The sequence below is a fragment of the Lissotriton helveticus genome, chromosome 11, assembly GCF_964261635.1.
Source record: "Lissotriton helveticus chromosome 11, aLisHel1.1, whole genome shotgun sequence".
NCBI classification, from domain to species: domain Eukaryota; kingdom Metazoa; phylum Chordata; class Amphibia; order Caudata; family Salamandridae; genus Lissotriton; species Lissotriton helveticus.
Genome location: NC_136072.1, coordinates 796876637 through 796903260, shown reverse-complemented (window position 1 = coordinate 796903260; position 26624 = coordinate 796876637).

Genomic DNA, 26624 nt, shown 5'->3' with positions numbered 1-26624 from the left:
ACAATGTGGGTTTATGACCTCTTTGGGGTCACCCATCAGGAATGGTGAAAGTGTCCATAAACTGTTACAGGTATTACAGCTGCCTGCCCAGATTGCGGATGTGAAGTGCGCTGCACATCACAACGACATCGACTACGTTACAGTGTGCAATAGATGTGCAGATAAAACCATGAGATTCTGTGCACTGAACGCTTGTACATTTAATTGGGAATATCAGAACAAGCAACTAGTGCTTCCTTGGTTTCTTGGAGCCTGGAGTCTGTGATGAGGAGTCAATCCAAAGTGTATGCCACTGAAGCGCAATTCTATTAACCACCTCCCAAACAGGACGCTCAGTTGAGGAAGATGACAGAGAAACTAAGGAAGCACTAGTTGCTCCTTGTTTAATTGTGCTAATCTTCAGCCAACAAGAGTGGTTAATAGGATTGCCCTTCAGTGGCACACACTTTGGATTGACTCCTCATCACAGACTCTAGGCTCCAAGAAACCAAGGAAGCACTAGTTTCTCGTTGTTCAAATGTGCTAATTTCAAGCCAATGTGAGTGAATAATAGGATTGCCCTTCAGTGACATATGTATTGGATTGACTCCTTTCCATATACTCCAGGCTCTAAGGTTTGGATTAAAACCATTGGACAAGTGAGTGATTCAACTGTAATACCATCTTTAATCTTACTGAGAAGTTTAGCAGACAGGCCATATACACTCTTGGTTTACAGTCCTGATGAAGACCCCATGGTGATGCTGTTTTCTCACACTCATACATAAGGGGTCGAAACGTCGACGTTAATTTTACAATCGTTCACTGCCCAAATAGACAAAGCTGCATATGAAATAGAAATCACATGTCTATTTAGGGCTATTTTGAAATATTAGGATGCTGTTAGAAGTTTGTTTGGTGTTATTTATGTGTAACAGTGTGTTCCTTTTTTGTCCTAGTTGCACTTTTTTGCCACAAATTTGTATTTTCACTGTTTTGTATTGTATAATGTATATTTGTCCTGTCTGATATTAACATTGATATGTCTTTAATCAAACACGATATATGAATTTTAAGATATCACACGCAAGTTTTTCAATTTGATTTGAGTCTTTGTCATTTGTAGTTGGTCTTTATGTTTATGGTCAGTGTGTTGTGTATCATGAATTGATGATTCCACCTCTGAGAGGGGTAAGCCTATTATTTTTTTGAAGAAATTTCCTTCTATGTGGCAGAACCACAGTCTGTTTATTGCTGATATTCCCCAAGTTCTACATGATACTGAGTTACCTTATTATTAATATAGCTCAAGAATGTGGGCAGAAGAAAAGCAGAAAAACTGAGTCACATAGGGAGATCAGGAGGTCCCTTCAATAGAAGGCAACTTTATTGAGATGTCCGTGTGCAATGGGTTGAGATATGTCCTAGTGATTGTGTGTATTTTCTTCCGTTGGATTTAAGCTTACCTGACCAGAAACTGTGATAGTCTCACAGTGGCTAAGTTGTTGTTGGGGGAGTTAATATCAATGTTTAGTTTCCCAAATTCTTGGGAGTCAGACCAAGGAACTAATTTTAATAATGAGGTTCTGAAGATGTTGTGCACAGCATTAGAATCTGAACAGCTACATTGCAGTTACCGACCAAAGGCTTCTGGATTTGTGGAACAGGTCAATTGCACTTTGAAATCCAGATTGGCTAAACTGTGTGCTTTGACATCTCTGTATTGGCTTGATGCTTTGCCTATATTGTTGATGAATCTATGCAGTACTCTAGATATGAGAACAGGATTGGCTCAGGCAGCGTGATGAGACTGCTAGCTGTGCTTGCACATGCGCACATGAATATTATAGATAATACGATTCATGATTACTGCAAAGGACTAGCTGATATGGTGCATTCTGTGTCCCACCAGGTTGGAGAGGCTGCAGCCACGCCTCAACAGGAGCAGGGCTATGACATCAATCCCGCGACTGGGTTATGGTGAAGAAGCTCATGCGCAAGTCATGCTTAGAACCTCAGTGGCAAGGCCCGTACCAGGTTATTTTGGTCAGTACAAGAGCTAAGAAGTGTGGATGTCTCTCCAACTGAGTGCATGCCGCACATATTCGCAGAGTCCCTTGTCCCCTGGATGAGATAACAGCACCTGTCCTTGAAGTGCCGGTAGTTATAGTGAGACAGAGGGAGCAAGTAGGCAAGCTGTTGAAGATCAGCAAGAAGCTGGGACAGCACCTATTCAGCCTGAGTGTGGTCTCAGAGAGTCAACAGTTGAAGATGGTACAGAAGGGTCCCATCTGTAGTGTTGACTGTGCCAGAATCGGGCCCTGGCAAAGGGCCTAGTGCAACAGTAATACGAGAGACCTGTGGCTAATAAGACAGGAGAGAGGGAGACTCAGATTGGCTGGAGCGCGTGTGTCATACACTATCCCAGAAGAGGCTGAAGGATCTGGCCTAAGTGACAATGATGACGAAGGGCCAGCAATAAGGAGATCAGAGAAAGCTAGAGTTCCCTGTTGGAGGTACTCTTCACCTGAATGGACATATCTTTCTGTTAACGACTGAGAGAGAGAGCATTTTGGACATTTTGTTATAACAATTTGCATTCAATTGACCCTTTTTCAAATGAACTTTGTGGCTGAACTGAGTTTTGAAATTATATTACCACTAAAAAGACTAAGTCAATTTATCCTGGTTGTGATCATTAGTGAGTTTAAACTAGGCATTTATTAGAAAGAGAACTTGAAAGTAGAGTACCAAGGCCAGAGTCTGCTGAAAACGCATAAGGTTGTCACTTAGAAGAAAACAGAGTAGAGCTAAGGACGTTTCACAAAGATCATCAGTATATGTAGTGCTGAAAAGACATTTGAACTTTGCTTTGCTAATTGAGCAAGTGGACGCAAATCAAGACAACTGTGCTAAAACCTTCAATTAAATGGGTAACATCAGAGAACTCATGGAGCCTACACCTAATACTAGCAGATGTAGATGCTTAAGTGTAGGAGTATGTATAGTTATGACATTAGTATTGATAGCGTTGCTTACAATCATGAGTCTGCCCCATCCTCCTTCTATAGAGGAGCTTAGATCTACAGGTGCCCCCCAAACACCGCTCCCCACTGACAATAGTTTACCTGCAATAGATAAGAAAGACTTACATGTAGATACTTCTAGAGGAGATAATTCATTGAAAGTGTACTCTAAATTGACTTATGAGTATGTTGACACTTGCTACGTTTGCATGCAATTACCTGCATCAGTTGCTGAGTTTACATACCATAACTTCTCCCTGAACATATGGATTAACCTGTAGTTTATTGCTTAGCTTATTTTATGGAAAGGGTCACCATCAACATTATCACTCGAACCATGACTTAGTATTTTCAGAAGTTAATAATTATTAATATTATTATTATTATTATTATTATCTCTGTATCCTTAACAGGTATAGAAAATAAATTCATAGAATGAGTAGGAGATAGACGAAGCGATATAATGGCTAAAGAAGGAAATAATTCAAAAGTACATTAGAGGGCTAAAGAAGAAAGTGAACATAGGTTAGTGGGAAATTTTGCAACATTAGCTCTAGATTGGCAACATAAAAGGTAATTATGCATATTTATTAGAAAGTCCACAACAGACACAAATTATGTGGGAAACATTGAATGTGATCCTTACGTTTGAAGTTCATGGAAATTGTGGATTATATTAGGATGGAGCAGTTCCTCTTTTTCCTGGAGTTTATTATATCTGTGGGAAAATGCATTTTACTGGTTGCCCAAGAGATGGCAATGAACATGTTAACTAGGGATAGATTTCCCAAAAGTGAATCATATGGACAACTTGATAACCTCACTGGGGGGGAGAACATTCAAGAACTTAGCGAGGTGCAAGTGCTAGTGAAATCTTTGGTGCTCTAATACCATCTGTAGGAGTGATACTTAACTCACACAAGATGAGAAAGTTTTCTACTGTAGTTGATAAATTATGTGCGAATACAGCTAGAGGATTTTTAGTGTTTGTTACTCTGTATATATTTTAATCTGCAGTGTTTAGCCAGATCCTTACCTGGGGCGAGACTGCTTCGCTCCAGGCAGCGTCACGAACGGACATCGCAGCACCGCTCGCGATTGACGCTGGGCACTCCCCCCACCCACCGGAGCCGCCATCTTGGGTAGGGAAGGGAGACGGTGCAGTCTATCGTCCCTCCCGCCCTCCCAGACTACTTAAAGGCTGCAATACCCTGATACCGGTATTGTTTGTTTTACTCTCCCTGAGGCGGAAGCCGGGGCTCTCAGCGCTCTCTTGCGCCTCTTTTTGAGACTGAATGTTATTGACTACGAATAATATTGCAGGAATTCTCTTGGGCTTGCACTAACGCTGCCTTCAGCATTGGAGGATCAGGATCAATTTTAAAACTCTGTATATATTTTAATCTGCAGTTTTTAGCCAGATCCTTACCTGGGGCGAGACTGCTTCGCTCTAGGCAGCGTCACGAACGGACATCGCAGCACCGCTCGCGATTGACGCTGGGCACTCCCCCCACCCACCGGAGCCGCCATCTTGGGTAGGGAAGGGAGACGGTGCAGTCTATCGTCCCTCCCACCCTCCTCACCCAACCAATGGATAAATACATCCGCACTGCCCGTCCGCGCAGCGGGCGGGCGCAGCGGGCGCGCCGGCGGCGCGCCAAAGGCAAGCCCGTCTGCGCCCGTCCGCGACCGGACGGGACCAGGGGCCACCCCCCATGGCCAAACCAGTGCGGACGTCGCCCTGCCTATACGGTATGACTCTTTCTCCTTGAAAAATTTAATGCCACCTACCCAAGATCTTTGCGAGCACTCAATCCACCCAAATTCAACTACTGGCATCTGCTCCCACTGAAACTACACACTCACCAGTTATAGTGGTACCTCCCACAGTGTCAGACACTACAAAATGTTTCTCCTAAACTGTCGCTCCCTAACTAAACATGCAGTGCAAATGGCGCTATTTTTAGAAGAAACTAGTCCTGACGTAATATTTTTAACAGAGACGTGGCTTAAAGATGTATCGGACCCGGACATTACTGCCCTTATGCAACTGGGATATGCCCTTTATAGGATGGACAGACCACAGGGTAGAGGAGGGGGCTTGGCCATTCTTGTTAAAAACCACTACCAATGTAGGGTCAGCCCGACCTCGATATCTAACTGTGAGAGTATGTACTTTTCCCTGGATTTCAATCCCACCGCCACTTTTTCAGGCATTCTTATTTACCGCCCCCCCAACCAAATAGGAGATTTTCTCGACTCACTCCACTCAAAAATCGCTGAATCAGTGATCACCTGTCCCCATTTTTCATTATTAGGAGATGTCAACATCCATTTGGACGACCCTAGTAACATGACGGCCAGATCTCTAGTAGATGATCTGGCAGCCCTTCAAATTACACAGAAGGGCTTCCAACCCACTCACGAAAAAGGTCATCTCCTGGATTGGGTATTTAGCAATGACCAAAGACTAGAGGTAGGGACACCTCTGCCCCTCGTTTGGACAGGCCACTACTTGATTCCGATACAATGGGCACCAGCTATCTCAGCACCAATTGTCCCCCGCACTATCCTGCAGGGGAGAGAATGGTCAAAAATTTCCATGGACCAGTGGACTGAATCCTTGTCCCCTGCCCCCCCCCCCCAATTGGGAACAGACCCTACATCTCTTTATGACATTTATACTGATTGGTTGTTTACAGCTCTGGACCATGTCGCACCCCTGAAAGATCTCAAAGAATAAACTAAATCAAGAGACTCACCATGGTACACCCCTCAACTCAAAGAGCTGAAAAGAGGCTGCAGGAAACTGGAACGAACCTGGAGGGTCTCCCGCAGTAATTTAGACAAACTTAGTCATCAAGAGGCAATTAAAAAATACAAAGCAGAAATTAGAAATTCAAAAGCCTTTTATTTTGAAAGCATAATTACTAGTGCCTCCAATTCTTCAAGTGAAATCTTTAAAATCGCAAAATTCCTTATTGACCCCCCGACCATTCCCCTTGATCCCAATAAAATTCAACTACGGTGTGACAACCAGGCAGAATATTTTTACAAGAAAATACAGAATATCACCTCCACATTCGAACCACCCACTGGGGCCACTGATAACGGTTCTACTCCACTATATTCGACGCCGCATACACTGGATGAGTTCCCTTTACTCAATGAGGACTCACTTGATATCCTGATGCAGAAGGTTAAATCTGGGTCACCCACTGATCCTGCTCCCCCTCGCTATCTACTTAAGATCACAGACATCATTAAGCCTGTTATTCTTAAGGTCCTAAACTCTTCTATCACCACAGGTATAGTCCCAACGGCATGGAAACGCGCTCAAGTTAGAGCACTATTAAAGAAATCAACCTTGGACCCTGATAACATGGCCAATTATCGTCCAATTTCACTCCTCCCCTGGGTCAGCAAACTGTTGGAGAAACACATTAATGCCTCCATTACTCAATACCTGGAAAACAACCTCCTGCTTCATGAATCCCAAGCAGGATTTCGCCCAAAGCTAGGCACGGAAGCGGCCCTTCTGACTGTGACTGAGGTGGCAAGGAAACAGATGGATCAAGGCGGCACTGTAGCAATTATGTTGCTTGATCTCAGTGCCGTCTTCGATACCATCAACACCAGTATCCTTCTCCACCACCTACGCCAAATAGGAATCTCAGGGAAGGCCATACTATGGCTCCAATCTTTCTTGGAGAACCGTTCTTTTGAGGTAGTCGAGAACAATGCCCACTCAAAAATCTGGCCCCTAGATCAAGGCGTACCACAGGGCTCGTCTTTGAGCCCTACCCTATTTAATGTTTATTTACAACCCCTTGCTGATATTGTGCACTCGTTTGGTCTAGACATTGTAACCTACGCCGACGACACAAATTTGGTTGTATCCATGAACCAGCCGAATACCTCCCCCCCTAACCTTACGAATTGTTTGGTAGCAATAAATCAGTGGATGAATTCCTCACACCTAAAGCTCAATGGTGAGAAAACTGAGCTCATGATCCTGGGCAACTCACTTACCCCTGGTCCTATGTTGGAATGGCCCCCTAGCATGGGGAACCCACCCCAACCTAAGACCCAAATAAAGAGTCTGGGCATGTGGCTGGACTCAAAGCTAGACTTCAAGCAACAAGCTACTGCCCTGTCCGCCACCTGCTTTGGCCTGATGCGGATGCTCAGGAAAGTGTTGCCTCTTCTACCCTTCCAAGCACGTAGAATCATGGTGCAAGCCATTATTTTATCCCGTTTGGACTACGGAAATTCCCTATACCTAGGAGCCCCTATCTCCACCACAAGAAAACTCCAGATTACACAAAATGCAGCCGCTCGCCTCCGCCTAGGCCTGAGCCGGCGAGATTCTGGTACAGCAGCGCTGAAGAAATTGGACTGGCTGCCCATCAAGGCCAGAGTTGTGTTCAAATCCATGTGCATTATGCACAAGGCCATGTGGAAGACCGCTCCATCCTTGATCTGTTCCCTGGCAAACCCTTATCTCCCCAATAGAACCTTGAGATCCAGTTCAGCTTTCTTGGCCACTGTTAACAGAACCAAACGGGCCAGATGGGGCGGCCGATCCTTCTCCTGGAATGCCGCCAAGGCCTGGAACTCCCTGCCTGATACCCTTCGCGGAGAATCTAACCTGTTGAAGTTCCGGAAAGAGTTAAAAACACTCCTCTTTATCTAACTTGGCTCTCTGGCCCTCTCTTGACTCAAACAATATAGCGCTACGAGGCCTCCGGGTTGCTTGCGCTTAACAAAACACTATTAATAATAATACTGAAATAGTTGCGATATGATCTATGGTTTTGCAGAATAGACATGCCTTTAACATCCAACAGAGAGGCAGAGTCTGTTGGATGGTAAAGGCTCCACAATATTGTACTGACATTCCAGGGAACAGTAAGGACTTGCAGAAATACATTAAGAACATGACTGTCTTAAAGAAATATTTGAAAAGATTAGAAACAACTTGTGCTTGAGAGGCAATAGGGAATGGATTTTCCGCTATAGGCAGATGGTTTTCGAAATATAGCGAAAGGAATTGTTGAAAGTATCTTGAAACCTTTAGTAATAATTGTTCTTTGTGAATTATTCTTGTTTGTAATCTATAAGGGATAACAACGGGAGTGAAGGAAAAGAGAGCATATGTAGAACTAGAAGACAGACAAAGCAAATACTATGATGACATGACACTTCCGTAGGATTCCAGTAGAAAGATGATGAAACAACCTGATTGTAAATTGTTCATCTGATAAAAGGACATTTATCGTAGATGTGATGGCTTGATCCACCATAAGATGGGGGATTGGTACAGTGTAATTCTGACCCCACCTTTATACGTCACAAATGGATTACATGAAAGTGTACTTAGCACATGTTCCTGTGTGACCTAACGACAATTAAAATAAGAAATTTTGCACTTCACATCATTATTGAAGTGCATTCACTGTAGAGTTAGAGAATTCATACATAAAAAGATGTGCCTTAACTAACTAAACAAGATTTACTGTTTAGGTGATTGAATAAGGGGAAACAACCTTTGCAACGCAACTTTTACATCGCACTACCTTTACAACGCAGTTATTATATCGCAACATCCTTAACATCGCATGTCATTACAACGCAGACATTACATCGCATGTCACTACAATGCATACCATTACAATGCATGTCACTACAATGCAGGCATTACTTCGCAAGACATTACAACACATACCATTACAACGCATAGTACCCTTACACTATCCAACACTTACCCTACTGTTGCACTCACTGGAGTTAGAATAGTAATTTTTACCCCTACACTATCCAACACTTTTATTTTTTATTTATTTATTTAAAAGGTTTTATATAGTGCTAGCTGCATCCAAGAGTATCAGAGCGCTTTACAGGATTTGGCAACAGAGACAAAATTATTACAACTGAGAATATAAGTCAAGGCAATTTGAACTATAAGAATGTTTTCAGTTAGGAAGATCAAAAACAAGTATCAGATCAAAGATAGTATAGCTGGATGACAGTGAAGATAATATAGTGTGTCAGTAGATGAGAGGCCAGAGTGGGGTACATTTGTGGGGCCGAGGGAGGAGGTGAAACTGTAAGTAAAGGGGGGACAATAAAGACAGTGTACAGGGGAGGAGTTGGTGGGCAGTGTCTGTAAGTTCAAATTATGAACCCCAGTATTTGTTGAAAAGGAGCAGTTTGAGGTCTTTTTTAAAGCTGGGGTAGGAAGGGTTGCAACGTAGATCTTTGGGAAGGGCATTCCAAATAGAAGGCGCATTACCAGAGAATGAGTGAGACTGAGTTGATTTCTTTTTTAGCAGAGGAGGGACAAGGACAAGAGCGTTAGTGCTCCTCATTAGTCTAGTACAACCAGCTTTTTGAGGTTTGTCAGAGAGGTAAGAGGGGGTATTTTGGTGAAGGGCTTTGTGCGTGATGCAGGCGATTTTGTAGGTGGATCTGCCTTTGATTGGAAGCCATTTAAGGTTTTTGAGAACAGGGGAGATGTGATCGTAATGCCTTCAGTCAGTGATAAGCCTGGCAGCGAGGTTAAGAATGGATTTGATAGGGGCTAGGTGGACTTTAGGGGTACCGGCAAGAGTGGCATTACCATAATCGAGTTTAGACTGGACTAATGATTGAACAACTGATTTAAAGTCATCTGCTGGAATGAAACGTTTACATTTTTTAAGGTAATGTAGTGTGAAGAGAGCACCTTTGGCCAAGTTTTTTATATGGGAAGTAAGACTGAGGCTCTGATCGAGGCTAATGCCGAGGGGTTTGACCGAGTTGTAGATGGCGAGAGAGCAGTTCAGAGTATTAATGTCTGCGATCCAGAGTTGAATAGGGAGCACGTTGTTCTTGGGAGAGAATAGGATGATTTCCGTTTTTTTGGGGTTTAATTTGAGGTGGTTTTGGTGGAATCACAGTTGAAATTTGATCAGAGCATCGTTAAGATGTAAGACGTCATTATGGGATTTGGTCTTGTAGTAAAGTTGTGTGTCATCGGCATATAGGTGATAACTGATTTTTGCTTGTTTAAGAATAAGGTTGAGTGGTTCCATGAAGAGGTTGAATAGAGTGGGAGAAAGAATAGAGCCCTGTGGGACGCCCAAGAAGACAGGCTGAGGTTTAGAAAGGCAACTGCTGACTTTAATTTGTTGAGTTCTATTTTGGAAATATGAGGAAAATCATTTGAGAACATCACCGTCAAAGCCAAAACAGTCTTTGAGAATATTGAGTAAAGCGACATGGTTAACAGTATCAAAGGCTGCAGAGAGGTCAAGAAGAATGAGGAGGGAGGATTCACCTTTGTCAAGGGAGCGATGTATGTCGTCAGTAATGTTGAGCAGAGCTGTTTCCGCGATGCATCCCTTTCTAAAGCTAGATTGGAAAACGTCTAAGAGGTTGAATGAGTCGATGTGTTTGTCCAGTTGTAGCAGGACGCATTTTTTTAGGGCTTTGGATAGGAAGGGAAGGTTGGAGATAGGGCGCAGGTTGTTTAAGTCGTTAGGGTCAGCCGCAGTATTGTTGATAATGGGAGTAATTTGGCCTAGTTGGAGGGAGGCAGGAACACTGCCAGTGGCAAAGGAAGAGTTGATGATATTGGTCCAGATTGGGGCAATGATGTGTTTATGTTCTTGTGCAAGATGAGCTGGAAGTGGATCTTTAGTATAAGAGGATGGTTTAAGCTTGGAGATGATGTTGAGGACATCATTTTCTGAAACAGGACAAACATTATTCCAGGAAGCATTTTTTTTTAGCTGGGGGGAGGTGAGATGAGGTTTATAGTGGGTGATAGAGAGGGGGAGTTGGGAGGAGTTAGGGGGTGGGATAGGAGTGGAAGAAGGCTCAAGGGGAATGTTAAGGAGGGGGGTTGACCAAGTGGTGGGGGAGTTAGGGCGAAGGATTGGTCAATCTTGGTGATTTTATCAGAAAAGAAGTTAGCAATTTCTTCACACCTCTCAACCGTAGCAAGTAATTTAGGAGGTGCTGAGATAGTTTGGATTTGTACCTTACCCCTACACTATCCAACACTTACCCTACTGTTGCACACACTGGAGTTAGAATAGTAATTACTACCCCTACACTATCCAACACTTACCTTAAATGCGATGTAATGGTATGCATTGTAATGGTATGCATTGTAAATGTATAATGTGATGTAATGGAATGCGTTGTAAAGGTAGTTTCTAAAAATGCGTTGTAGTGACTTGCGATGTAAAATCAAGCGATGTAAAGGATGTTGCGATGTGAAAACTGCAATGTAAAGGTATGCATTGTAACATCATACAACCTTGAATAAGAAACCATCCTCAAATATTCAGAATGTGTTCACCATAGAAATGAAAATGGATTTATGTAATGTGTGCACTAATGTTACACATATATTTTATATCAAATGGAGTTCTTAGCCATATTTACACATGATTATTAAATATTTACTGTATGCCAGATGCAATATGAATCTTATGTCTGACAAGTTATATTCATTTGTGTTTAAACGTGCACACGCACATTAATTGTGCACTATTCATTTAATAATTTTAACTTGTCCTTATTAGGCCTCTTTTCCATACTGCATAAAATACTGTTATTCATTCTGCTAACATGATTTTTCCCTTGCAGGTAGAGAGAGAGACTGAGAAGAAGACCTTGTCAAAAGAACATGGAGAGCCAGCTCCTTAACTTAAGGAGTCCTATTCAGCAATGTTACAATATGGGTTTGATTGAGATGTTGTTCCCATGTTCAGTGTGGGATAGTTTGCAGATGTTTCACGTTACAACGAGAGAAGGGGAAAGGACAGTGGAACCGCTAATGATAAGAGGGGTGTTACCTAAATGACGCTATTGTGAATAATTGGAGGCTACCTGCCTGAGACTGGAGTACGTTTCCTTAGATTTTGATAAGTTTAGACCTCTTTTCTTATTCCCTTTAATTCTTTCTGAATGTGGCGTAAGCTAATATTCAAATTCCCCTGACCAAAGAAGACTTTTGGCCAAGCTTCTGCAATATTGACACCTTCCTTCACTTCACGCTCTTCCTGTACTTTCCCAGATTTTTCGATTTTTCTGCAGTTCCCTGAATTTTGAGATTCCTTAGACTAATGAACCATCCTCTTAGTTTGGACTGTAACTTAAACGATTCTAGATTTACTCATGTATAGGAGAAAAGACCAGAAACTCTTCTCTGAGAACAAGATCTTCATGCTAATCTTTTGTGTTGTTGTGACTGAACTTCTTGTTTGTTTAATTCTGGTATGCCTAAACTTCTTTAGGAGGTTGGATTTCCCAGTTGTTATTCTGCATCTTTATAGCCTAGTTGTGATATTCATACACCTTAACTTGGTTGCTAATTTTTAATAAGCCTTCTTAACATTAGTCATTGATTCCATGGTCATTATTGTGTAGCGAAATGGGTTACACTGTTAATTGCAATTCATAGATGTAATGTTAATTCGCCTCACCTCTCAGTTGGATAAAAAGGTCCACCAGAGGACGAATGGTAAGAAGATAGGCCCACGACGCTGCATCAATTCTTTGAGTCCCATAACCCAGCTTTACAGTTTCGTGAGTAAGTGATGCAGTAAGTAAGGCTGTCAGCATTGAGTCTGCCCTCGAGTTCCCTTCGAGAAGTAGTTGGAAGCAACGTTTTATTTGTTTTACACTAGGATAAATGGATCACTGCAGCCAGCTTGTCCTGAGCTTAAAGGATTCCCATGCTCTGTTAAATATAATAGAAGAGGGGCAGACTGTTCAGCCTTTTTGGAAGGTATGCACAACCAAATGTGATACTTTTTAAACTTGACATTTGATGGTGTTCGAATGTTAACTCTGGTGGCTGGTATAAGTTTCATGTCTACAACCCGCACACAAAAAATCAAAGGTAACTCTGCTTTGAAAAATCATTTTTGCAGGATTTCAAGACTCTTGTTAGGGAATTTTGGTATACCACATACTACCCTCCCACTGGGCTGGATCTAGATTCTTTACGTCCATAGCTGATGCTGCCCACCTCTATATCATCACATTGACACCTATAGAAGAAGAATAACATATTAATTTCAAATACATATTGTACCATTAACTAGAACCATGAGCACTTGAACATTGGCAGGGTACATGCTGACGTCATAGCTTCATACAGAAAAATACATCTCAGCAGTCAGGACAAGCACCAACCCATGCCCATTGGTCAGACCTTCACGTGTATGTAGTCGCTTGCATTGTCACTGTAGACCAGTGTCTTTTTGGGGCAATAAATTAGTATACATTTAAAGATAATGCATGCATGTATAAACAATGATGAATATAGCACAACATAATGAACAAGTTTATACTGCCCAAAAATTAGAGCTTCAAGGTACAAAGAAAACAACTATACAAGATAAATAAATACAATAGAAAAAACGCTAAACTACTGTGAAAAAATCCAAATACAAAAGCTTTACTAGGCATAACTTACCAATTGCCATGGATGTTATTTCAACTTAATTTTATAAGTTAATTGAGTGGTGTTGTGGCTTGTTGTTGAAATATAAATTAAAGAATGAAACGATTGCTTACAGGAACCGCGCACACCTATTTGGTTATAAATGCATTATCTGAGTGTCAAGGATGCATTAACAAAGTGACAGGATAAATGAGATTTGTGATTATGTTGTGTTTTGATTTGTCATCCGAACTAGCTCCCTGACTCCACGAGCATTAGATAAAAGCAGCGAATTATCGCAAATGCTAATGCAGAAAAAACACTCAGACGCCTTTTTCACCTACTATAAATTAAATGTATCCATATCGCACATGAAGGAATAATTGAATTGGGAAATATCTCGAGGTGAAAGCATTGTGGAATGGGAAATACCTCGGTTAGTACATTTTAAACATGGACCATCTACCGACATTAAATAAATAGACCATACAGGTTTTATATTTTTAAAAAGATAATGTTTTGGTTATTTATCTGGTGTAAGAGTGGGGAAATGCTACTGATCACAACTACACGTGGGTCTGAGTAGTAACCTTTAGCAGTGCCTCTTACCTCCTGTAAAACCTACAGAGACGCTTTCAGATGACATCCACCAAGTCCAAACCCCATGCATAGTCCTGGGAATCCTGGGCGTAGTGATGGGGAGGCCATCCACCAATATGCCAACAATGCTAATTGCTAAGTCAAGATCTCTTCTCTTCAAAGAGTTGTCAAGATTAAGATTTGTCTATAGAATGAATAAAACTGGATGTCTACAAATCTCCTCAAACTAAAACCAGAGTAAACTGTGATGGACGGAATGCAGAACAAATCAAAACATTCACCGCCAATTAAGAGAACAGGGTTAAATCCATTATAATTTTGCTCACCATGCCACCGAAAATTAGCTCTGGCCATATGCAAATCAGTCTTGACCCTGTGCCTTATGGGAACAGTCCTGTCTGAACTGCAAAGCCAGGTCCTCCCTGGACCAGAAACAAGCATCCTAGGACCGGATTTCGGGTTTCACCCTCATCATCCAGGCTTGCTTGAATCCAGTGGCACAGAGAGCCCAGGACCCTCATCTTGGCATACCCGGCACACTTAGGGAGAGTAAGCAAAAGACACGCAGTTGATGGATGGAATACAGAACAAATCAAAACATTCACCCCCAGTCAGGAGATCTGGGTTAAATCCATCATTATTTTGCTCACCATGCCACCCAAGTTTAGACCTGGCCATATCAGGAAGCTATTGAAGACCTGGCTCTTCACCCATGAGGTTTGATCTATTAGCACCATTTATCACTATACTTTGTTGCTCGCATAGCGCCGGGACGCCTCCGGTTGAGGCAGCTGCATGCGCTTTACAAAACTCTGTATTATTATTATTATATGCAAATCAGTCTTGACCCTGTGCCTCATGGGAGCAGTCCAGTCCGAACTGCCAAGCCAGGTCCTCCCTGGACTGGAAACAAGCATCCTAGGACCAGTTTTGGGGGGAGAGACTCCTGAAGGCAGTTCTGCGTTGTTCGCCTTCAAGAGGCTGAAATCCTTTCTCCCGCCAAATGAATTCATATCTCTAGTGCAATCACTAGTTCTTTCCGAAATCAAATACGGTGACTCAGCCCCAGCTGGCATTCCTATTCTTTATTTAACCCCTATCAAAGCAGTCATTCTTTCTACAGCAATGCCTATCTTCGACGCCAAAATATCTACCAATATAATCCCTATACTGAAAGAATTACACTGGCCTTCATTTAAGGCCAGAATAAAATTTAAATTACCACCCCATGTATTAGCTACAAGACCTTATGCATCAAGAAACCAGATTACCCAGTCTCTACCATCAAAAGATCTGGCAACGCCCAGAACCTGCAAACTTTACATAAAGTCACCGTAGATCTAGGAAACCAGCACTCAAAAAGCAGCCACACAAGCCCTCTGTATTGAAGCAACAACTGTTTGGAACTCGGTTTCCTTGGTGATCAGACTATAGGAAACCCGGAACAGCTGAAAACTTCAACTTCAAACTAAATCTAAATCTTTTACACTGAACCTTTTCTAGATAGTAGTATTTACCCATAATAAGCACCTCTTTCAACCTCTTAAACCTATTTCCCAGCTCAAGATAGGATTATTTTGCCTCCTCAGGAAAAAGGCCAACTTGGATTGCTCGCGTCGTGTTATCATTAGGCTTACAGCAGTTAGCCTTTTCCATGCAAGATAATTGATAAGGCAATTACCTGGCACTTTCAGGCCCACATTGAGTAACATTTACGTTGTTGCTTTAGCAAACAGGGTTTATTGCCACACCTAGCTCAGGCATGGGTACTTTTAGGGGGATAGATGGTCTGCCTCATGCTGATGTTGCTGCTGGGTGTACCTGCATGGCTTGTGCTACAGACTTCTCTCAGCAAGGCCTGAAACAGATGCCAAGGGAGCTTCGTCATAGGGTCTTGCAGCTTGCCTGAGTATCAGGGTTTTGGCCTTCAAATGGTTTCCACCTTTTCCAAATGGATGCCATCAGTGGGTGCACCAGGAGTTTCTGGGGTCTCTCTCACAATCTTGTTTCATTTCACAGAAGCCTGTATTATCACCTGTGATCTTGAATATGTGTATAGAAAGGGAACAGCTGGGAGAATAGTTTGATGGTTCCTGGGGCTCTAGTTATCAGTAGGAAAAGGGAAACAGTTAGAAATTTGGGGGTCATCTAATAATGATTTCACTCATGGAAGTGCCATTGAACAATTTAATGTTGAATGATGGCTGCCTGTTTTAAATGTAATCTCTTCAAAATGGAGTACATGTAGACTTAATGCAGCAGGTAAATTTAACCTGTGGTCCTATCCGGATTTAGAATTCTAGCCAATGATGACATTTCTCCTCTGTTGATGGAGTCTGTTATCGCTCTGCAATTCCAATTGTCTCTCCATTGCAAAAAATTCATGTTAGAAATGGGATTTCTGGTTGGCTAAGGCTTGCGCCAAAGCCAGGCAGGGTAAGGAAGTCACCCGACAAGACAACCCCTGCTCACCCTCTTGGTAGCTTGGCATGAGCAGTCAGGCTTATCTCAGAGACGATGTGTAAAGCATTTGCGCACGCACCCACCAGCAACAACATCCAAGGCCCCCCACAAAAGGAACTCCACACAAGGTATATGTAAAATAGCCTTTGTATTGCAAAACACATTAGATAGAAACAAACACTTTACAATGTGCCAACAGGCACGGGCAGAATTTACAGGGGATTATGTACAGGACAGGGCCACAGGCACCACTGTCAGGAATATGCACTTAGTAGAACTAGCACTTAGAACATATACCAATCAGAAGCTTCACACATGATGCATAGAACATTCAGAGGTGTAGGAAAGACACATGATGTATAAACATACATTCAGCGGTGTAAGAACAAGGTACATGATGCATCAAAACACATTCAGAGGTGCAGCACAGGAGAACACATGATGCATAAACAACACATTCAGAGGTGTAAGAACAAGGCACATGATCCATCAAAACACATTCAGAGGTGCAGCACAGGAGAACACATAATGCATAAACAATACATTCAGAGGTGTAAGAACAGGGCACATGACGCATCAAAAACACATTCAGAGGTGCAGGAGAAACACATGATGCATAAACATACATTCAGTGAAACAATGAAGGTTTTGGATCCTACATCTACCCAGCCCGGATCTCAACAATGGGAAAAACAGAAACAGTTGGCTGGACAGGACAAATTCTTAACAAAAATTCTGCAGCCACGCAGTCAAAATGTACCACGTGACCACTGGATTATTATTCCAAACATCGTACCTGTTATTTTCACACTGTTAAGCTGAAAGCGTGATTTCCGCACGCGGAACACACTCAGGGCTGATGGACCGCTATCATTTTTCAGCGCAGATAGTAATGACTGAAAAAATAAATAAATAAAAAGGATTACACACATAAATTGGAGGTCCCTGGTTGCTAAGACTATCGGTTTACACAAAAACACGAGTGCGGTCAGGCCGTCACAAGTGAGGAGCTTCCTACCTGAACTCCGAACATGCAGCGCGCAAAGCGGCGCCCAATGCAGGCCAGCCAGCCGTATCGATTTCACCGAGTCTCGCTACAAGGGAAGGACACAATCTGCGCATTAGTCTCATGGTCAAAAAGCCAGAGAAACTCATCGCGCATAAGGTTGCTTTCAAATCGCGCCGTCCACTTACTCGTTTGGAATGAATCAATCTCACTTCCTCACGGAGTTCAATCTATGGGTAGCTCGCGGCTCCTTCTAGTGGTATTTAGGACTGCCGGATCGGAGGATTAGTGGGAGTGGCTAGTGGGGCTCCTATGGAATGCTGGAGGTTGTAGTTCGAGTGACCCATGATCACAGGGAAACCCGGGAACGCATCATTTCTTCTAGTGTTTTTCATACAAAAAAGAGTCGACATCACCAGGAATACAGTCTTGTGTTTCTACAATAGCAATGTTACTTGTTTGAACCAGCTCATAGCCCTAATTTTCAACATAATGCAAAAGCCCACCCACAGTCGAGACCACTCTGTGATGCCATACCCGGATATATGATCATACAGCGTTTTTCATACAAGGCAGCATAAACACAACAGGAAATGTAGTTAGATGTTTCGACAATACCCCTGTTGCATGGTTGGACAAGAGCACATCACCCCAGATTAACAGCCTGACAGGCACGTATTTACAAACAACAAAGGCAGCTCTATTGACCCAGATTCGGTTCTATGATCGTGTGGGGCACTCACAATATAAAACCACAGATAGAATTAAAATTCATAAGAAAGCAAATGAAAAACAGCAGCACAGCCAACCTCACCTTCGCAGATCTGAAGAAATTCACAGACTAGCGGTCTCAGACATTTCGTTCAGACCGGAATTCGATGTATCAAATTTCAGTATAAGGTAAGCCTCCTTCTGGGAAAGGCGAAGATCAGGGTCACCCGTACCACCCCTGATGACCGCTAGGACAGTCCATCTGATGTCTAGACTTGAATGTTTTTGTTGCAAGAAATGCGAGACCAAAGGTGCTGTCATATTTTTATTGTTGATCCTTGACCGGTGTTGGATGATTCTTTGCCGGACCTCCTGCGTGGTTTTCCCGATGTACAGCTTCTTACACACAGCTTCTTACTCAAAAAGGGACTCTCAAACTACGATCTTTGGAACCAATCCAGTCAAAGGGCACCGCAAATGTGGGACATGTTCCATTTGTGATCTCACAATAGAAGGCTCATTGTTCACTGATGGTAATAAGTTCTGGCGCCACAATGAACATACGAATTGCAAGACCAAATACACGGTGTATGCCATACAATGCCCGTGTAAGAAGCTGTACATCGGGAAAACCACGCAGGAGGTCCGGCAAAGAATCATCCAACACCGGTCAAGGATCAACAATAAAAATATGACAGCACCTTTGGTCTCGCATTTCTTGCAACAAAAACATTCAAGTCTAGACATCAGATGGACTGTCCTAACGGTCATCAGGGGTGGTACGGGTGACCCTGATCTTCGCCTTTCCCAGAAGGAGGCTTATCTTATACTGAAATTTGATACATCGAATTCCGGTCTGAACGAAATGTCTGAGACCGCTAGTCTGTGAATTTCTTCAGATCTGCGAAGGTGAGGTTGGCTGTGCTGCTGTTTTTCATTTGCTTTCTTATGAATTTTAATTCTATCTGTGGTTTTATATTGTGAGTGCCCCACACGATCATAGAACCGAATCTGGGTCAATAGAGCTGCCTTTGTTGTTTGTAAATACGTGCCTGTCAGGCTGTTAATCTGGGGTGATGTGCTCTTGTCCAACCATGCAACAGGGGTATTGTCGAAACATCTAACTACATTTCCTGTTGTGTTTATGCTGCCTTGTATGAAAAACGCTGTATGATCATATATCCGGGTATGGCATCACAGAGTGGTCTCGACTGTGGGTGGGCTTTTGCATTATGTTGAAAATTAGGGCTATGAGCTGGTTCAAACAAGTAACGTTGCTATTGTAGAAACACAAGACTGTATTCCTGGTGATGTCGACTCTGTTTTGTATGAAAAACACTAGAAGAAATGATGCGTTCCCGGGTTTCCCTGTGATCATGGGTCACTCGAACTACAACCTCCAGCATTCCATAGGAGCCCCACTAGCCACTCCCACTAATCCTCCGACCCGGCAGTCCTAAATACCACTAGAAGGAGCCGCGAGCTACCCATAGATTGAACTCCGTGAGGAAGTGAGATTGATTCATTCCAAACGAGTAAGTGGACGGCGCGATTTGAAAGCAACCTTATGCGCGATGAGTTTCTCTGGCTTTTTGACCATGAGACTAATGCGCAGATTGTGTCCTTCCCTTGTAGCGAGACTCGGTGAAATCGATACCGCTGGCTGGACTGCATTGGGCGCCGCTTTGCGCGCTGCATGTTCGGAGTTCAGGTAGGAAGCTCCTCACTTGTGACGGCCTGACCGCACTCGTGTTTTTGTGTAAACCGATAGTCTTAGCAACCAGGGACCTCCAATTTATGTGTGCAATCCTTTTTATTTATTTATTTTTTCAGTCATTACTATCTGCGCTGAAAAATGACAGCGGTCCATCAGCCCTGAGTGTGTTCCGCGTGCGGAAATCACGCTTTCAGCTTAACAGTGTGAAAATAACAGGTACGATGCACCTCCCTAAAGGCTTCACGCCAATCCATTGCTGTGTTAACTATCCTAGATGCAACTGATCGTGCTGAGTATATATATATTTTTGTACATGTTTTTTCAGCCTTGAATATCTTTTGCGACTAACCTACACTACGGCAACGTCTGTGGCCTTGTGCAGGTAATTATTCCCCCCCCCCCTTTGTTTCTTTGGAGTCAGAGTAGACTGCCACAGCATCATGAGACAGATAATTGACACCTCCTCCGTATGTTTTTTCAGATCCACTGTCCCCAGTCCCTGTCCTGAAGAGAACCCATAACATCCGGGTTCGAAACGCGTCGACACTTCCACCCTGTGGTAATCCTAAAGGGTGCCGCTAGGACACAACAAGTTTGAGTGTGCCGGACCCTAGCAGTGCAACCCCCTAAAAAAGACTTGACCACAGGTTATGGTAGACAGGCAGGCACCTTTTTCCACCTTAATTCCGCCTGTCCCTTGGTCTCATCACTTTAAGGACTGGTTCTTTGTTTATTCTCATGTTTTTTAATGCACTGTATATAATTACAATTGAGTTGAATCAATATACGCTTATTTGTTTTGGTGTCTCACTATGTGTGTCGTTTGATTCGATTGTTGCAAATATTGTATATATTGTATATTTGTAGATACTGTGTATATGAACCCACTGTTCTGATGGTCATTTTGTTTGTGCTTTTGTTTGAAAATTGAAAAACTTTAAAAATAAATGATAGAATTGTTTGGAATAATAATCCAGTGGTCACGTGGTACATTTTGACTGCGTGGCTGCAGAATTTTTGTTAAACATACATTCAGCGGTGTAAGGAACAAGGCACATGATGCATCAAAACACATTCAGAGGTAGAGCAAAGAACAATTCGCAGAAATCACATTAGCACAGAACTTACAACTATACCCAGGCCAACTGGTCTCTCTGGGGCTAGGACGCCCTGTGTCGGAATGTCAGGGGGGGGGGCCTAAACATAGCAGCTGCCCACTAAGTGCTGGGCAGCTGTAGCAACAATGAAGGGGCCAATGTGGCAGCCTCACAGGCTCTGAACAAAGGAAATGCCCCCTAGAGCCTCCGTGGCTCTGAACAAGGTATGCCCCTGGAGCCCTCGTGGCTCTAACACAATGTGGGGCCAGGTGGGAGCGGCCCACTGCCATCTGGGGCCGCTCTACCAACTAGGAAAGGTGCCCCCTGAGCCTCTCGGGGCTCTAAAGCAATGGGGCCTTCTTGAGCCTCTCGTGGGCTCTGAGCAAACAAATTGCCCCCTGATAGGTGGAGTCCCCCCCTCTGGGGACTCGAGAACAAATGGCGCCTTGAGCCTCTTGTGGGCTCGGAAAACAGATGTAGCGCCTTGAGCCTCTCGTGGGCTCGGAAAACAGATGTGGCGCTTTGAGCCTCTCGGGGCTCTAAGAACAAATGGCGCCTTAATAGGTGGAGTCCCCCCCCTCTGGGGACTCGAGAACAGCGGAGTGCCCTGAAGCCCTCTTGGGCTTAGCAACACTGCGGAAGGAGGGGGGCGGGCACCGGCAATGTGCCCCGATACCCCCCTTTTCTCTAGGACAGCCCTGGGCCCCCACTCACCGGTACTTGGCACGGGGGCTCTCTGTCTCCGGGCAGCGGTAGCGCTCGGCGGGGCTCTCTCTCCTCATGGGAGCCCCGCCTTCCTCATGCGCCCGCTTCGCCAGGTCTTCACCCGGTCCCCCATCTCGGGACCGGGACTTAGGGTGGAGCTGCAAGGCTCCCGGGCAAAACAGTATCCGGGGCTCCCTCCTGGTCACGGGAGCCCTGCAACGCTCGCGCCACTTCCTGCTTCCGTCCTGCTCCACGGCGGGGGTAGGACTTTGGGATCTCCTCGGGCCGGCACCCAAACACAGCGCGGCCCGAGAAGAAGGTCACGAGGGGTCCCGGTCCAGCGGCGGCAATTCCCGGGGGCAAAATGAGGGGTGGGCACCCTCGAAATACAAAATAAATAAAGGCCAAATATGCGGCATGGGCAGCCGCTTGCGAGGAATAAAAGCGCTACCAAGCGCTTAGGGGCAAAAATCAAGCGCTCCCAGGCGCTACTGTAAAATAAAGCGCTCTCAAGCGCTAGGGGCCAAAATAAAGCGCTCCCAAGGCGCTAGAGGCATAGGCAAGCCCACAGGCCCCAGGAACACAGTATTCAAAGAAAAAGGTCCTGGGGGCAAGGTGAAGCAAAGAGGACCCCAAGAAAGAAAAGATCCTCCAGGCATCCAGGTCCATCAGGTATCCAGGAGCTGGGCAGGGCCCAGGGAGGCAAGCCTTCCCCTGGGCCCAAGCAGCAGCACGCCGCTGGCAGTATTCAAGTCAGAAACAAGAACATTTTGTAAGGGGACACAGCCCCTTTTTATACAGTGAATTCCTTTGTCTCAGGGTGCAGGGTGGGGGAAAAACCAGTCGCAGCTGGTTTTGGAGCACTGTGATGTGCTCAACCACCCTTTCCTTTCACTGGCCAGGCTAGGGACATTAGACGCACCACAGGGGGCGGAGCCAGCATTGTGTGGGGAAAGCCCAGCCCTATTCAGGTCCCAGGTGCACCACTCCCTCACATCACACATGCTAATCTCTCCACTCACCACCGGGGCAGACCCATCCAGACTCCTGGAGCCAGGCTCACCAGCCAGCTCCAGCCAATCACACGCCAGCACATTCACTGCACAGATAGGCATACTTCTAGAAGTGGCACTTCCATATTAGACACAAACACGCTGCACACATCATTGCGCAGCATTCAATCACACGAGTCCGCACATACCAGACTCGAGCCTGCACACCCCACGCATCAGGAACTACCAGGGACACATACATTCCCCTTGCATTCCTATGGGAGGGCAGGCCTATCTCACGACACGCACTCAGAGTGCGCGCACTTTACACTGCGCCACAGTGTCAAAGTGCGCAAAGACCAGAAATCACCATAATTATTTAATAATACCAGGCAAAAAGTTCAGGGGTGAACCTGCCAGAAGGGCCAAGTCCAACACAACCCCCTTCCAGCCAAAACGCAGGGCAGGCCAATCACCACTGTGATGAACTTCCCTGCTTTGGGCGACAGAACACGGACGTGGGCCCGCACTGCAGGGACACCCTCCGGTTCTACGCCACATTAATCAATAAGACAAGCACATACTTAAAAGATAAACAGGCCCAACTAGGCTACCCCACTGGTACTCCTTAGTTGTCCACGGTTAGGACCAGGCCCTAGGCCACCCAGATACCACTGGTCCTTGCCAATCCACAGAGTGGGGGTTAGTAACCCCTGGTCTACAATAGCCATTCTCCACCCTCCTTCTCAGTGTAGTTCCAAACCACCACTGAGACTCCAACCTAGGGTCCGCACCCTCAGGCTGACTAGAGGTCACGGGCAAGAATGCCCCACCCTACCTCTACTTCTGGGGTTGCGCACTCTCCCAGGAGAAGCACCCTCCAGAACACAACTATCCCACCAGTTCAGGACCTTACTCCCTCAGCAGCAGTGACCGCGGTCAGACCATCACAAGAACGGTGTAGCGAGGCGTTGCACGTTGCGGTGCCCTCCAGTTGCGGTGCAGCCTACGGCTCGTTGACGGCGTCGAGACGGCGTCGGTGAGCGCAGAGGCTGCGTTGCTCGAGGGGTACATTACTCAGTGCGATGCCTACAGGACACCAGGGTGGTCATGACGGATAGGTCACCGCTCCCTTAACTGGTCTACCACCTGGGATCCAAATTCACTGGATTCACAGGGGTCAGACTCCCTCTGACCCCCTTCCAGAGTTCTGTACCCTCCCACTGTAGAACAGGGTCCCTCCACTTAAGGTAGGCCCCACCTGCTCTCAGGGTAGTACCACAACACTCAGCCAAGGACCCTAAAGATCCCTGCTAGGCCTGTACCACCCCTTCTGGGAAACACAGGGTCTCTTCACTTAAGATGAGCCCCACCTGTGTTCACAGGGGTACCCCTAGAAGACAAACCGGCCAGGACACTGGCTACAGTTGCCCTGCCGTCCAGGACAGGCAACACCTGAACCTGGCTCCCTAACCTAGGGACGCTACCCTTTGGTTAGATGCCTGGCGCAGCAGGACTTCTACAAGTTGAAAACAAAAATCTAAGACTTTCTCTCCTCCTTCAGCAGCAAGGCAACCACTGCAGGTCAATCCCCCATACAGCTTACCCGGTTCCTTCTCTTCAGGCAGGAGTTCCTTCTTGTAACTTCAGGACACTACGTACAGTTGCCCTTATGTCCAGATCCGGAAACACCGGCTACTGGCTCCCCAACCGAGGGACGTACCCCTTTGGTCAGATGCCTGGCGCACCAGGACTTCCTTGAGGGTGACACATAACTAATGTGTCATGTACAAGTCTGCCTGTCACTCAGGACAGAAGTGGCATCACCCTGGTCACTGCTTGGCAACACAACCCTTCTGGCTGGCTCCTGACCCACTGGTTCTTCCACTGGGGAACCTATCCCCCTCGCACCCCTCCATCTGGACTTGTGCACCCTCCCAACTGGAGCGGTACTGCCAGACACCAGAACTACTGAAACCCTGTTCACTGATGTTCTACATTCTTCAAACACTCTGGGAGATCCTCCTCAAATGACCTATTGGTACAGCCTAGGCCCCCGACCTAACGTTCCCTTCAGAAACATTCCAGGCCCTGAGACTGGGTTTCGGGCACCTGGAGACAAGCAGTCCCACCCACTCCTTCTCCTCTGAGACAGGATGTGAGCCCCTACACCGAGACCTAGCTGGGCTACACTGAACCTCTTCCACCACACTGGGCTGGAAGACACCTCAGCCACTCCTTTTGGAATCACTCCATCCCCTATGTCTCTCTCCTCCCAGAACCTTACCAACTCAAAAATTCTGTCTCTAAACAGACCACAGAAATCAAAAGCAGGCTCCACTTCTGCAGACGTTCTTGGGAAAAGTTCAACACATGGGACTTAGGTATCTGAGCAAAACAAGAGCACACAAGTATTCAGCAAGCTCCCCATCCAGAGAACTCACACCATTCATCCACACATGCCCCCCCCCAGACTGGTAAGACAGTTTCTACCACCCCTGATTTCTCAACCTGACCACACGTGACACTGGTACCATTACTCCAGGAAAGGGACAGGGAACACACACACTGGACACATTTTCGCTGCCCCACTGGATCCCACCCTCCTGGTTAATCCAGAAAACACATTTACAGAAATGACATTTTTAGCAACTTAAAAACAACAATCCCCTTCCATGTGACTATCTAAAAATGCAGAGTTTTGTAGTGGGGCCAGTTGTCGCTGTGGTACTGCGCAAACACAAGTCCATATCCCACCGCTAGCCAACAATGTTAGAAATGGGATTTCTGGTTGGCTAAGGCTTGCGCCAAAGCCAGGCAGAAACCACCATTCCTAAGTCAGGGTAAGGAAGTCACCCGCCAAGACAACCCCTGCTCACCCTCTTGGTAGCTTGGCACGAGCAGTCAGGCTTATCTCAGAGGCGATGTGTAAAGCATTTGCGCACGCACCCACCATCAACAACATCCAAGGCCCCCCACAAAAGGAACTCCACACAAGGTATATGTAAAAATAGCCTTTGTATTGCAAAACACATTAGATAGAAACACACACTTTACAATGTGCCAACAGGCACTGGCAGAATTTACAGGGGATTATGTACAGGACAGGGCCACAGGCACCACTGTCAGGAATATGCACTTAGTAGAACTAGCACTTAGAACATATAACAATCAGAAGCTTCACACATGATGCATAGAACATTCAGAGGTGTAGGAAAGACACATGATGTATAAACATACATTCAGCGGTGTAAGAACAAGGCACATGATGCATCAAAACACATTCAGAGGTGCAGCACAGAAGAACACATGATGCATAAACAACACATTCAGAGGTGTAAGAACAAGGCACATGATGCATCAAAACACATTCAGAGGTGCAGCACAGGAGAACACATGATGCATAAACAACACATTCAGAGGTGTAAGAACAAGGCACATGACGCATCAAAAACACATTCAGAGGTGCAGGAGAAACACGTGATGCATAAACATACATTCAGCGGTGTAAGGAACAAGGCACATGATGCATCAAAACACATTCAGAGGTGCAGCAAAGAACAATTCGCAGAAATCACATTAGCACAGAACTTAGAACTATACCCAGGCCAACTGGCCTCTCTGGGGCTAGGACGCCCTGTGTCGCAATGTCAGGGGGGGGCCTAAACGTAGCAGCTGCCCATTAAGTGCTGGGCAGCTGTAGCAACAATGAAGGGGCCAATGTGGGAGCCTCACAGGCTCTGAACAAAGGAAATGCCCCCTAGAGCCTCCGTGGCTCTGAACAAGGTATGCCCCTGGAGCCCTCGTCGTGGCTCTAATACAATGTGGGGCCAGGTGGGAGCGGCCCGCTGCCTTCTGGGGCCGCTCTACCAACTAGGAAAGGT